Source organism: Ascaphus truei, chromosome 1, assembly GCF_040206685.1.
Source record: "Ascaphus truei isolate aAscTru1 chromosome 1, aAscTru1.hap1, whole genome shotgun sequence".
In the NCBI taxonomy this organism is placed as follows: Eukaryota; Metazoa; Chordata; class Amphibia; order Anura; family Ascaphidae; genus Ascaphus; species Ascaphus truei.
The window spans coordinates 3,476,508-3,489,940 of NC_134483.1; the positions used below are offsets into that span (position 1 = coordinate 3,476,508).

At 47.5% G+C, this 13,433-nt stretch overlaps 1 long non-coding RNA gene across 1 annotated transcript in view; it reads right to left on the reverse strand.

The window, feature by feature from the left end:
• Positions 1–336: 336 nt before the first annotated feature.
• Positions 337–13,433, reverse strand: part of LOC142468780 (uncharacterized) — a 42,434-nt gene continuing 29,337 nt past the window's right edge. The window contains exons 4-5 of the long non-coding RNA XR_012788868.1: positions 2,900–2,968; positions 337–505 (exon numbers count right to left, since the gene is read on the reverse strand). This is a non-coding gene — a long non-coding RNA (uncharacterized LOC142468780). The remainder of the gene's footprint in view (positions 506–2,899; positions 2,969–13,433) is intronic.

The window sequence follows — 13,433 nt, forward strand, 5'->3', positions numbered from 1 at the left end:
TTTATTGTGTTATTTACGTGTTTTATAGTATGTAGATTAGAGTGTTGTTTGTCCCCATTGTTCCCTTTTCCCAGTCCTTCTGGGTATACCCCTCTCTGGGGGAGTATTTATCTGGGTAGTTGCCTTCTGACAATACCCGTTTAGTATGCTCTGCTTAATCAGATGTATTCTCTCTTTGCATTAAACTGCTTTCTGTTTGACATTAATTGGTGTCACAGCAGCTTGTGAGTGCTGCGGGTACTCTTTTACTCTTGTATCTGGCTAGGGGTTTAGGTAGACCCTCATACCTGTGTGCGCCCCTTTTTCCTTTCTATATATATGCAGTAGTAGTGCTGACTGACCCTAGATTTTTCTTAAGCCTCTATATGAACTACTGTACAGCCCAATGTATGAAGGTTGTAATTGTGCTTACTGTTCACTCCCAGCCATATCGTCACTGCCAGCAGAATAAGAACATTGAATGTTAGGCTGTAGATGACACATTTGGGTCTCCATGAGAACGAAGCTAGAGACATAGAACAAGAAGACACGCCTTTAAGATCTCTAGCAGATAATAAATAGCCAGAAATTATTCACTAACAAACTTCGATAAGATTTACAATCCTTGTTAGGCCTAAAGATTGTCGAAAGCCCAAGTGAACAGCCATGGAGAGACTCACCTTTGAAGATACAAATTGTAGGAGAAGAATTAGAATTACAATATATATCACTCGCCCCTGAAGAATCTCCGTGAAGGAGGGAAACGCGTAGGGCGTTCGGCGTGGTGACGTCACGAGGGAGGGACTGATGGAAGTGTGGTATCGTTGTAACATAGTGTTCTTAACCTGATTGCCACAGATTCATTGTTGCTAGCTATTTGCTTTGCTATTTGTTTTATTTGTGTCTCACGTTTTTTGCTGGCATTTATACTATATATAAACTGTATTTGATATATGCTGTATTATTGGTACCAGTGCTAATTATTAGGAAGGTCTAGTGTTTTATATATCTACACTGACTCACTGGTCACACTGCTTTTAGGCAGGGATAAGAATCCTCATACATTTAAGTATTGGTTATGCATTTTTCCCAGTAGCATGTTTAGCTACAATTGAACCCGGTGATAATTGCATTCAGTTGCAGTTACATTTTATTGATCTCTGTGCTGTGTATAACAAAGTCATTTGGCGAAGAATCAATCCACGTACCACCAACCTGATATTGTGTTGTACCTACAGGTGTATACATTAAGTTTTATTGATTTAATATTAGTATATAACAATAGTTCCATCACTGGTAGGTGCTACTAGTCACAATTTCAGGTTGGCTTGATTGGTATGCTACGCTAAATGCCGCACAGCATGTGTATGTTTAAAACTGCTAATGAAGCCTTATCACTGTTGGCAATCATGAGACTCTATGACCTATATTAATAGGTGACCCTAGGTGTTTATTTAGCCTATTTTGCCCTTATAATACTGAGGCTACTTTCTATTTGTGCTATACACCTTGAGTTTAAACCTTGCCTGCCCATCATCCTCCCCTTTTTAAATGACATTGTGTGTTTAAAAATATTAAATTGTGTGTAGAATTTATTTTAGTTAGATACCCATTAAATGTTAATTTTTAATTGCCCAGGAGTGCTTTTGAGAAATGAGCTACTAGTTGGAGAGTTGAGGCACTAATATGCTCCTACCCTCTAATCTTTGTTAGAATTACAATATTCTGTATACCAGATGCCTTTACTTGAAAAACATTTAGAACTGAAGGAAAAAAAGTACACATAAAACAAAAATTTAAATTAAAAACTGTCAAATTAAAACTTACAAATCATCAAATCTAGGGAAAACACCTGGGGTCATATTACCCTGCAGGACATCTTACTTCCAATTAACTTAAACGGGTTGTGAAGTGTTTTCAACAATGTACTGTAAGTTGTTTTAGACTTAGTAAATATTGTCCGTGATTTCATCATCTATCGCTAAAGCATCCAAAGTGTTCACTTGCGTCCACACTCTGCACAGCTGACAAACAGGAGACGGCAGACCACTTTCAATGAGAAATATTCTCCGATTTCGTAAAAAGATAACAATTACATTTTAAGAAAAACAGATTATATGAAACAAAAGGTAGAACAAAATGTAAAACTAAACTAAGTCTGGTCTGTGAAGTTGAAACCACACTCATTTAGGGGTAAATAAAGATGCATACGAGAGAGGTCAATTAATGACTCCTGCCCTCCCAGATGTGATTAGATCTTTGACCAAGAAACGATTCAGTCAAGCGATTCGTTACCATATAATCCTGCATTGTTCCCTGCAAAGAACTGCTCCAGGAAGCTTGCAATACTTTATTCCATACTCCATCACTGCAACCAGTATTACAGAGACTTGCTACGGTATTCATTGAATAACCCATTCATTGCTAATGGAACTGCAAGATACAGAACCATAGGAATTCATGCCAGTGAGCTCCACAAAGTTACTGAATGCCCCATTCACTGCATAGCATCACTGTATACACACATCGTCCTCTTGGCAAACTAATCTTAGATCTACAGTACCACTTTTTCATTGCTAATGAATCCTGTGGAGTATTGTGATTTAGCCTCTTCACTATTAGAGAGCTCTATAAAGCATTACTCTAAACAGAATATCCTTCATTGCTATATAAAGCTTAATATTATCTGATCTATACGCCTTTCCCTGCTTGGGATAAACAGAGCTCACAGCATTAGAACAATAAGTCTCATTGAAATCCATTTACTGCACAGAACTGCTACTACTATCATACAGTCCTACACATCACTATAGCTTCATCCAGAAGAGCATTTGGTTGCACATAGAGTTGCTTTTGTTCATGCGTTAGTGATCATTATAAATACCTGTAAGAACTAGCAGTACAGGAACACGTGTCTTACCTTGTCGTGCTATAGGGATCTTTGAAGATTCAGGGTTCATGGTGTGTCCTGGCTCCTGAGCACAGCTCCCTGTTATAGCCATGTTCAAGAACAAAGCATGGATTGGTACAATATACTGTATTACAGAAACAAAGCAGCGTGTCCCAAACATGCAAAGACAGTGACATTTCCATAATACAAACTTACAAAACCTATCTTTTTCTTGTGCTAATGATGGGAAATCCTAATGCAAATCTGGCGAAGTAACATCTGGATAATACATCAGTCACAATAACCAGTGTATTTTCTCATTCTGGGTATAAAAATATAGAAACATCAAAAAGGTTTATTAAAATATATTATGTGCCAAGTTAAACAGAGAAATGGGTTGTGATCTCTGTGACTGCGTGAGATCCTGGAACTGGAAGCGGCAGCCGGGCATAAGTAATGGGGTAAGTAGTGGCTAGACACTCCTCTGGTTCATGTCAGATAACTTTGTAGTCTCATATTCCTGTTTAAAGGCTGGCAGTAAGAAACTAGGCAGAGCAGTAACACATCATTCGCAGACACTGTCCACAGATACTTTGTGGTCTAACGATTTGCGACTTCCACCATTTGACATTTACTTCTTGTTAAAGTTTGTTGAATTGGTTTAATGTGGTAAATTAGGTTATTACTTTACAATCTGGTTTCCGCACTGCTCACTCCACTGAAACAGCCCTATCTAAAATAACGAATGACCTCCATGCTGCCAAAGACAGAGGTCATTACACTCTGCTCATATTACTTGACCTCTATGCAGCATTTGACACCGTGGTCCACCCTCTTCTCCTTCACATTCTCCATACTCCATACTCTTGGTAACAAAGCTCTATCCTGGATCTCCTCTTACCTCTCCCATTGTACTTTCAGTGTCTCTTCTGCTAACACCTCCTCCTCTATCGATCTCTCTGTGGGGGTACCCAAGGGCTCTGTCCTGGGACCTCTTCTCTTTTCTCTGTACACACACTCTCTAGGTGACCTAATCACATCTCTTGGGTTAAAATATCACCTCTATGCTGATGACACACATATTTACTTTTCAACACCCGACCTTACACCTGCTGTACAGACATAAGTTTCTAAATGTCTCTCTGCGATATCATCCTGGATGACCCTCCACCGACTTAAACTTAGCATGTCACAAACAGAGCTCCTCATATTTCATCCCAAACCTGGCCTCACTACCTCCTTCCACATTACTGTTGGAAGTTCTGTCATAAACCCAGTTGCGCATGCACGCTGCTTAGGGGTCACACTCGACGCCTCTCCCACATTCTCCTCTCACATTCAAAACGTATCTAAAACCTGTCGCTTTTATCCGCAATATTAATAAGATACGCCCTTTCCTCTATTGCTCGACTGCTAAAACTCTAACTCAGGCCCTCATTATCTCCCGTCTTGATTACTGTAACCTCCTGCTGTCCGGCCTTCCTGCCTCTCACCTGTCTCCCTTACAATCTATCCTAAACGCTGCTGCCAGAATCACTCTACTTTTCCTAAATCTGTCTCAGCATCTCCCCTGCTGAAATCCCTCTCCTGGCTTCCTATCAAATCCCGTATCAAACACTCAATTCTCCTCCTCACTTTTAAAGCTTTACACTCTTCTGCCCCTCCTTATATCTCAGCCCTAATTTCTCGCTATGCACCATCCCGACACTTACCAGAACGCCCTCCTACTGTCTCTGTATGTTCTTCCTACCTACCAATTAGATTGTAAGCTCTTTGGAGCAGGGATTCCTTTTCCTAACTGTTACTTTTATGTCTGAAGCACTTATTCCAGTGATCTGTTATTTGTATATTTTGTTATTTATATGGATTGTCACGGGTATTACTGCTGTGATGCGCTATGTACATTTATGGCGCTATATAAAGACATACATACATACATACATTACTTTACAGTTTTTTTCACACTATATGCCAGTGTTTAAACATACAGTAAAGCATTGAACAGCATCTATAGTATGTGGCAGAAATCTGAAAACAGTCACTGCAAACCTGCACCATTTCTAAGCAGCTCAGAGAATCTTAGACAGAACTTTTGAACAACATCCTGGGAATATAATACATCACCATATCAAGCATCTAAAATGGCAATGGGAAATAATATGGAGTTGCAAATCACCAACCTGAAAGTATTAAATGTTCAGTAAACTTAAGAAATGATCAGATTCACATGTAAACATTATGTTGATGTAATAAAGTAGGGTGGGAGTGAGAGCTTTTAGCTGAACAAGACGCCCCGAGGAGTGGAGGGCTCCCTTCCTGGACTACAGCTGACAAGGCTTCGATAATGGGAACTTTAGTTAGAATCCAGAGAGCTGCATTCTGCACTGTGAAGGTAAAAGGATTCTGGACAAATGTATACTATAATCAGAACTAAAAGTGAATACTGTATCAATGAAAAATAAACTTGAATTCATCAATAATTACAAATAATGATGAGTGTTACTAATAAAAGATCAATATAAAGTCTTAAAAACCAGTCTGGCAGTATCAAACTTGATACATACATAGGGTGACCACCCGTCCCCCTTTTGCCGGGACAGTCCCGGTTTTTCGGTTGCTGTCCCGGTTTCCTGTGTGTCCCGGAAATGTCCCGGTTTTTCCCCGTGTGTTCCCGGTTTTTTTAATGTCCGCGGCGGTGCGCGAGTAATTAGCTGCGGTGCGCGAGTGAGCGGCGGCGCGGAGGAGGAGATTGCAGCAGCCCGGCGGTGAGTATTTATTTTAATGCCAGGGGTTGGGCTTCTCCTGTAGAAACATGCTGGGCCTTGCTGATTGGAGGATGCGGCTGGCGTTGAACAAAGTCCCGCCCCCCCGGCATTTGCTACCTTGGCCAATCCCCTGCGTCCTGGCATTAAGCCCCGCCCACGGCATCATCGTTCTCCAAGGCCCGGCATGTGTGAATGGAAAGGAAGGGTGCCTGGGGGGGGGGGCAGGACCAGGGTGCCGGGGGCAGGGCCAGGGTGCCTGCGGGCGGGTCTTCCGCTTCCTGCGGCAGAGCACACGTGGTTTGTGTCTCTGCCCGCTCCTGGCTCCTTTGCGCAGTGTCTCCCACCCTCTGCCCGCCCGGGGTGTTAGGAGGTGGGTTTTTCTTCCTTTGCCTCCACCTTTGCCTCCTGTCCTGGCGCTACGGTCCCCCTGGCGCGGGGGCGGGCAGTGGTGGCAGCGCGGTGTCCCCCCATTCTGCCCAGGGATCCCATGGCTGCCCGCTGGAGGAGGGAGGGCGGCAGTTTGTACCTTTGCGTCCCGGTCCCGGCACTCCCATCCACCCCCCCCCCCTTGGTGCGGGAGATGAGCGCGGGGGTGGGTGCAGGGGGAGGCGGGGAGCCGCCTGCTCGTGGCTGCCTCTGTCTGTACTCCACTGTGTGTGTGTACCAGTGTGTGTACCTGTGTGTGTGTACCAGTGTGTGTGTGTGTGTGTGTGTGTACCAGTGTGTGTGTGTGTACCAGTGTGTGTGTGTACCAGTGTGTGTGTGTACCAGTGTGTGTGTGTACCAGTGTGTGTGTACCAGTGTGTGTGTGTGTGTACCAGTGTGTGTACCAGTGTGTGTGTGTGCACCAGTGTGTGTGTGTGTGTGTGTACCAGTGTATGTGTGTGTGTGTGTACCAGTGTATGTGTGCGTGTACCAGTGTGTGTGTGTGTACCAGTGTGTGTACCAGTGTGTGTGTGTGTGTGTGTGTACCTGTGTGTGTACTTGTGTACCAGTGTGTGTGTGTGTGTGTGTGTGTGTGTGTGTGTGTACCAGTGTGTGTGTGTGTGTCTCCCTCTCTCCCCCTCACTCCCTCTCTCCCTGTCCCTGTCTCCCTCTCTGTCCCTGTCTCCCTCTCTCTCCCCCTCTCCGTCTCTCTCCCTCCCCGTCTCTCTCTCCCTCTCCCTCCCCATCTCTCTCTCCCTCTCCCTCCCCGTCTCTCTCTCCCTCTCCCTCCCTCCCCATCTCTCTCTCCCACCCTCCCCGTCTCTCCCTCCCTCCCTCCCCGTCTCTCTCTCCCTCCCTCCCTCCCTCCCTCCCCGTCTCTCTCTCCCTCTCCCTCCCTCCCCATCTCTCTCCCTCCCTCCCTCCCCGTCTCTCTCTCCCTCCCTCCCTCCCCGTCTCTCTCTCCCTCCTTCCCCGTCTCTCTCTCTCTCCCTCTCTCCCTCCCTCCCCATCTCTCTCTCCCTCCCTCCCCGTCTCTCTCTCCCTCTCCATCCCTCCCCGTCTCTCTCCCTCTCCCTCCCTCCCCGTCTCTCTCTCTCCCTCCCCGTCTCTCTCTCTCCCTCCCCGTCTCTCTCTCTCCCTCCCCGTCTCTATCTCTCTCCCTCCCCGTCTCTCTCTCTCTCCCTCCCCGTCTCTCTCTCTCTCTCCCTCCCCGTCTCTCTCTCTCTCCCTCCCCGTCTCTCCCTCCCCGTCTCTCTATCCCCGTCTCTCTCTCCCTCCCCGTCTCTCTATCCCCGTCTCTCTCTCTCTCCCTCCCCGTCTCTCTCTCTCTCCCTCCCCGTCTCTCTCTCTCCCTCCCCGTCTCTCTCTCTCCCCGTCTCTCTCTCTCTCCCTCCCCGTCTCTCCCCCTGTCTCTCCCCCGTCTCTCCCCCGTCTCTCCCCCTGTCTCTGTCTCTCCCCCTGTCTCTCTCCCTCTCCCCCTGTCTCTCTCTCTCCCTCCCCGTCTCTCCCTCTCCCCCTGTCTCTCCCCCTCTCTCTCTCCCTCTCCCCCTGTCCCTCTCTCCCTCTCCCCCTGTCTCTCTCTCTCCCCGTCTCTCTCTCTCCCCCTGTCTCTCTCTCCCTCTCCCCCTGTCTCTCCCTCTCCCCCTGTCTCTCTCTCTCCCTCTCACCCTCTATGTCTTATCTTAACTGCCGTATACCTACACCGAAATATCCTATTCTGCTTTCTTCCAGATCTGACTCAAGTTTCACGCGGGAGACATCGGAAGACAGGTAGGGAACACCTCTCCTCCAGTATACTACCTTGAGGGACTGCGGATCAGGTAAGATCCAAGGTGGGATTGCTGCTTTAGAAATTGTGAAGCGGGGGCATCCTGACACTGGTTAATTGGTACAGAATCATTCACATCTGGGGTTTTTTTTGTTCGATTAGTGAGGTACACACACAGACACGTAACAAGGACTAATGGTAGTAAAGTATAAGTGTACTACAATAAAAAAAAAAAAAAATGTCCTGGTTTTCCATTTTCAAAATCTGGTCACCCTATACATACAGCAGCAAATGAAACGCGAATGGTTAATACACGGAGTACTCATGGGGATCCCACAGCTGTTAATACTGACGTCATTCGAAGGGGACGCCCGGCGTGCGCGACCGGACAGGCAGAGTGAAGCCAAGCAGCTGATTCAGCGCATCCTCCAAACTATTGACAGACCAGCCGGGGATCCAGAATACAGCGAGACCTCCACGTACCAGGCGCATTTCCTAGCTACTTCTAGTAAGCAGAATCTCAATGTTACACACTGACAGACCAGCGAGGATCCAGCATACAGTGAGACCTCCATGTACCAGGTGCATTTCCTAGCTACTTCTAGTAAGCAGAATCCCAATGTTACACACTGACAGACCAGCGAGGATCCAGCATACAGTGAGACCTCCACGTACCAGGTGCATTTCCTAGCTACTTCTAGTAAGCAGAATCCCAATGTTACACACTGACAGACCAGCGAGGATCCAGCATACAGCGAGACCCCCATGTACCAGGCGCATTTCCTAGCTACTTCTAGTAAGCAGAATCCCAATGTTACACACTGACAGACCAGCCGGGGATCCAGCATACAGCGAGACCTCCACGTACCAGGCACATTTCCTAGCTACTTCTAGTAAGCAGAATCCCAATGTTACACACTGACAGACCAGCGAGGATCCAGCATACAGCGAGACCTCCATGTACCAGGTGCATTTCCTAGCTACTTCTAGTAAGCAGAATTCCAATGTTACACACTGACAGACCAGCCGGGGATCCAGCATACAGCGAGACCTCATGTACCAGGTGCATTTCCTAGCTACTTCTAGTAAGCAGAATCCCAATGTTACACATTGACAGACCAGCCGGGGATCCAGCATACAGCGAGACCTCCATGTACCAGGTGCATTTCCTAGCTACTTCTAGTAAGCAGAATCCCAATGTTACACACTGACAGACCAGCGAGGATCCAGCATACAGCGAGACCTCCATGTACCAGGTGCATTTCCTAGCTACTTCTAGTAAGCAGAATCCCAATGTTACACACTGACAGACCAGCGAGGATCCAGCATACAGCGAGACCTCCATGTACCAGGTGCATTTCCTAGCTACTTCTAGTAAGCAGAATTCCAATGTTACACACTGACAGACCAGCCGGGGATCCAGCATACAGCGAGACCTCCATGTACCAGGTGCATTTCATAGCTACTTCTAGTAAGCAGAATCCCAATGTTACACACTGACAGACCAGCCGGGGATCCAGCATACAGCGAGACCTCCATGTACCAGGCGCATTTCCTAGCTACTTCTAGTAAGCAGAATCCCAATGTTACACACTGACAGACCAGCGAGGATCCAGCATACAGCGAGACCTCCACGTACCCAGCGCATTTCCTAGCTACTTCTAGTAAGCAGAATCCCAATGTTACACACTGACAGACCAGCCGAGGATCCAGCATACAGCGAGACCTCCACGTACCCGGTGCATTTCCTAGCTACTTCTAGTAACCAGAATCCCAATGTTACACACAGACAGACCAGCGGGGGATCCAGCATACAGCGAGACCTCCACGTACCAGGCACATTTCCTAGCTACTTCTAGTAAGCAGAATCCCAATGTTACACACTGACAGACCAGCGAGGATCCAGCATACAGCGAGACCTCCACGTACCCAGGTGCATTTCCTAGCTACTTCTAGTAAGCAGAATCCCAATGTTACACACTGACAGACCAGCCGGGGATCCAGCATACAGCGAGACCTCCATGTACCAGGTGCATTTCCTAGCTACTTCTAGTAAGCAGAATTACAATGTTACACACTGACAGACCAGCCGGGGATCCAGCATACAGCGAGACCTCCACGTACCAGGTGCATTTCCTAGCTACTTCAAGTAAGCAGAATCCCAATGTTACACACTGACAGACCAGCCGGGGATCCAGCATACAGCGAGACCTCCATGTACCAGGCGCATTTCCTAGTTACTTCTAGTAAGCAGAATCCCAATGTTACACACAGAGAGACGAGTGGGGGATCCAGCATACAGCGAGACCTCCATGTACCAGGCGCATTTCCTAGCTACTTCTAGTAAGCAGAATCCCAATGTTACACACTGACAGACCAGCGAGGATCCAGCATACAGCGAGACCTCCACGTACCAGGCACATTTCCTAGCTACTTCTAGTAAGCAGAATCCCAATGTTACACACTGACAGACCAGCTGGGGATCCAGCATACAGCGAGACCTCCATGTACCAGGCGCATTTCCTAGTTACTTCTAGCAAGCAGAATCCCAATGTTACACACTGACAGACCAGCCGGGGATCCAGCATACAGCGAGGCCTCCATGTACCAGGTGCATTTCCTAGCTACTTCTAGTAAGCAGAATCCCAATGTTACACACTGAGAGACCAGCGAGGATCCAGCATACAGCGAGACCTCCACGTACCAGGCGCATTTCTTAGTTACTTCTAGTAAGCAGAATCTCAATGTTACACACTGACAGACCAGCCTGGGATCCAGCATACAGCGAGACCTCCATGTACCAGGTGCATTTCCTAGCTACTTCTAGTAAGCAGAAACCCAATGTTACACACTGACAGACCAGCCGGGGATCCAGCATACAGCGAGACCTCCACGTACCAGGCACATTTCCTAGCTACTTCTAGTAAGCAGAATCCCAATGTTACACACAAACAGACCAGCCTGGGATCCAGCATACAGCGAGACCTCCATGTACCAGGTGCATTTCCTAGCTACTTCTAGTAAGCAGAATCCCAATGTTACACACTGACAGACCAGCCGGGGATCCAGCATACAGCGAGACCTCCACGTACCAGGCACATTTCCTAGCTACTTCTAGTAAGCAGAATCCCAATGTTACACACAGACAGACCAGCCGGGGATCCAGCATACAGCGAGACCTCCACGTACCCAGCGCATTTCCTAGCTACTTCTAGTAAGCAGAATCCCAATGTTACACACTGAGAGACGAATGGGGGATCCAGCATACAGTGAGACCTCCATGTACCAGGCACATTTCCTAGCTACTTATAGTAAGCAGAATCCCAATGTTACACACAGAGAGACGAGTGGGGGATCCAGCATACAGTGAGACCTCCATGTACCAGGTGCATTTCCTAGCTACTTCTAGTAAGCAGAATCCCAATGTTACACACTGACAGACCAGCCGGGGATCCAGCATACAGCGAGACCTCCATGTACCAGGTGCATTTCCTAGCTACTTCTAGTAAGCAGAATCCCAATGTTACACACTGACAGACAAGCCGGGGATCCAGCATACAGCGAGACCTCCACGTACCAAGCGTATTTCCTAGCTACTTCTAGTAAGCAGAATCCCAATGTTACACACTGACAGACCAGCCGGGATCCAGCATACAGTTAGACCTCCACGTACCAGGAGCATTTCCTAGCTACTTCTAGTAAGCAGAATCCCAATGTTATACACTGACAGACAAGCCGGGGATCCAGAATACAGCGAGACCTCCATGTACCAGGCACATTTCCTAGCTACTTCTAGTAAGCAGAATCTGTTACACACTGACAGACCAGCCGGGGATCCAGCATACAGCGAGACCTCCATGTACCAGGCACATTTCCTAGCTACTTCTAGTAAGCAGAATCCCAATGTTACACACTGACAGACCAGCCGGGGATCCAGCATACAGCGAGACCTCCACATACCAGGTGCATTTCCTAGCTACTTCTAGTAAGCAGAATTACAATGTTACACACTGACAGACCAGCCGGGGATCCAGCATACAGCGAGACCTCCATGTACCAGGCACATTTCCTAGCTACTTCTAGTAAGCAGAATCCCAATGTTACACACAGAGAGACGAGTGGGGGATCCAGCATACAGTGAGACCTCCATGTACCAGGTGCATTTCCTAGCTACTTCTAGTAAGCAGAATTTCAATGTTACACACAGAGAGACGAGTGGGGATCCAGCATACAGCGAGACCTCCACGTACCAGGTGCATTTCCTAGCTACTTCTAGTAAGCAGAATCTCAATGTTACACACTGACAGACCAGCCGGGGATCCAGCATACAGCGAGACCTCCATGTACCAGGCACATTTCCTAGCTACTTCTAGTAAGCAGAATCCCAATGTTACACACTGACAGACCAGCCGGGGATCCAGCATACAGCGAGACCTCCACGTACCAGGCACATTTCCTAGCTACTTCTAGTAAGCAGAATCCCAATGTTACACACTGAGAGACGAATGGGGGATCCAGCATACAGTGAGACCTCCATGTACCAGGCACATTTCCTAGCTACTTATAGTAAGCAGAATCCCAATGTTACACACAGAGAGACGAGTGGGGGATCCAGCATACAGTGAGACCTCCATGTACCAGGTGCATTTCCTAGCTACTTCTAGTAAGCAGAATCCCAATGTTACACACTGACAGACCAGCCGGGGATCCAGCATACAGCGAGACCTCCATGTACCAGGTGCATTTCCTAGCTACTTCTAGTAAGCAGAATCCCAATGTTACACACTGACAGACAAGCCGGGGATCCAGCATACAGCGAGACCTCCACGTACCAAGCGTATTTCCTAGCTACTTCTAGTAAGCAGAATCCCAATGTTACACACTGACAGACCAGCCGGGATCCAGCATACAGTTAGACCTCCACGTACCAGGAGCATTTCCTAGCTACTTCTAGTAAGCAGAATCCCAATGTTATACACTGACAGACAAGCCGGGGATCCAGAATACAGCGAGACCTCCATGTACCAGGCACATTTCCTAGCTACTTCTAGTAAGCAGAATCTGTTACACACTGACAGACCAGCCGGGGATCCAGCATACAGCGAGACCTCCATGTACCAGGCACATTTCCTAGCTACTTCTAGTAAGCAGAATCCCAATGTTACACACTGACAGACCAGCCGGGGATCCAGCATACAGCGAGACCTCCACATACCAGGTGCATTTCCTAGCTACTTCTAGTAAGCAGAATTACAATGTTACACACTGACAGACCAGCCGGGGATCCAGCATACAGCGAGACCTCCATGTACCAGGCACATTTCCTAGCTACTTCTAGTAAGCAGAATCCCAATGTTACACACAGAGAGACGAGTGGGGGATCCAGCATACAGTGAGACCTCCATGTACCAGGTGCATTTCCTAGCTACTTCTAGTAAGCAGAATTTCAATGTTACACACAGAGAGACGAGTGGGGATCCAGCATACAGCGAGACCTCCACGTACCAGGTGCATTTCCTAGCTACTTCTAGTAAGCAGAATCTCAATGTTACACACTGACAGACCAGCCGGGGATCCAGCATACAGCGAGACCTCCATGTACCAG